This window comes from Gorilla gorilla, chromosome 10, assembly GCF_029281585.2.
Source record: "Gorilla gorilla gorilla isolate KB3781 chromosome 10, NHGRI_mGorGor1-v2.1_pri, whole genome shotgun sequence".
Taxonomy (NCBI): domain Eukaryota; kingdom Metazoa; phylum Chordata; class Mammalia; order Primates; family Hominidae; genus Gorilla; species Gorilla gorilla.
In genome coordinates this window covers 87,012,099-87,013,918 of record NC_073234.2, presented here as the reverse complement: position 1 = coordinate 87,013,918, position 1,820 = coordinate 87,012,099, and the positions used below count along the sequence as shown (strand labels likewise).

General features: G+C 39.0%; 1 long non-coding RNA gene across 1 annotated transcript; it reads left to right on the top strand.

Moving 5' to 3' along the window:
* The first annotated feature begins 1,220 nt into the window (after positions 1-1,220).
* On the top strand, positions 1,221-1,820 carry LOC134756521 (uncharacterized). The gene is made up of 2 exons (XR_010129253.1): positions 1,221-1,421; positions 1,583-1,820. It is a non-coding gene; the product is annotated as an uncharacterized lncRNA (long non-coding RNA).

Here is a 1,820-nt window from a genome sequence, read left to right as displayed (position 1 = left end):
AGTTGATGGGTCTTTTCTTATTAATTTGCAGGTGTTTGTTTTATACTCTGCATATGAATCCCTTGTTGGACCTACATGCTGCAGATATCTTCTACTACTCTGGAAGTAACTTTTTCACTCTTAATAGAGCCTTGCTTTAGAAAAAACAAAAACTTCAGTCAGAGGGCAATTAGAGGGGCTGCTGAATGGGAATAGTTCAATTCTCTCAATTCTCCTGTCCCATTAGCACAATTACCCACTGGATTTTTTTTCTTCTTTTGGAAAATCTCAGTGCTGGTTGAACAAGCTATAGTTTTGCTATTACAACACAAATAATAATTCCCCAGCTGCTCAGTATTTTCTTCTATCTTTAGTTAATCTGAGTGTCTATCACCTATGCTTTCTTACTTAACCTTTTTGAGCTCAGTTTTGTTATTGGTACAAAAATGAATAATGTACCTACCTCATATGGTTGTTGTGAGAATCAAGTAAGTTAATGTATGAAAAGTGTTTAAAACAGTACCCGGCACAGAGTAAACTACTACTATTATTATTCCAAAATGCTTTTCCTTTGGAAGACTACATAGACTGTGCAGTTTTCTATGTCCTCCTTCAAGATTCATTTCTTAGAAATTAAAAACAGGACACCATTTTTTAATCTAAATGGCAAAGATTAAGGAAGCAATAATATTCAGTGCTGCTGAAGCTGCAGTGAGACCAGTACGCTCATACACTGAGTTATTAGAAACTGCTGAAATCTTTCTAAAGAGCAATTAAGTAATGCTTAACAATAGCCTTTGATGCAACAATTACACAAGGTAGTCCAAGACTTTTCCATAAACCAGTCATCACTATGCTATTTATTATAACACATATAGAATAAAAAACTAAATGCCCTCAAATAACAAATGAAAGTATGGTGATCTCTAAGCTGGATTGCCCAGCCATTAGAAATATGTTCAAATAATTTTTAATGGAAAGAGAAAATTCTTACACTCTGGAAAAGCTTCTCAGAGGAAGTGTTATTGAGCTGGTTTTTGAAGGATCAATAAGGGAGTAGAAAAGAATTCCAGCCATAATGGATGGGTATATAAAGGAAAGGAAGCATTCAAGAGTTGGATAAGATTATACTCACCCATATGAGATAGTATATGTATTTTTTAGCTTCAAGTCTGGGCAATGAGGTAAAAAGGTTCCTCAAGGTTCTTTATTCTAGAATTCTATGACAATGTGTTGAGAATCTTGTCATGCAATAAGGTGTTTGCCACGTATTATTCCAAATGCAAATAGCTAAACAAGATCAGAAGAATTTGAAAAATTTGCCAAAACCCCAGTCTCATACCAGATTCGCTACATGGGCAAGAAGATATGTGATACTTACATTAATTTCTACAAGAATCTGAAAGTGAAGGTGATACAAACAGGAAGCAGGGAAATACTAGGTAGAAAAGGGTGTGGTCCCTGGTGAGGGCTCCACCCTCAAGCCTGGACCAGAGGCCTTAAATGAGAACTTCACATCCCTGTTTTCCCACCCAAATGTTGCCTTTTCCAAAACCACCCTGGCCTGCCCCACCCACTACCCTGTACCCATAAAACCCCCAAGCTCCACCGGCAGGAGAGCAGAGCGGAGCGGCAGAGGAGGAGAGAAGCGAAGCAGTTGGAGAAAAGCAGCTTGACTTCAGAGGGATGGCTTGATGGCAGGACTTCAGAGAAGAGTTTGGCCAGGCATGGCCAAACTCCAGGGGAAGATTATGTGCTCACTCCATCCCTCTCCAGCTCCCCTTCCCACTGAGAGCCACTTCCATCGCTCAATAAAATTATCCGCATACACCACCCTTCAA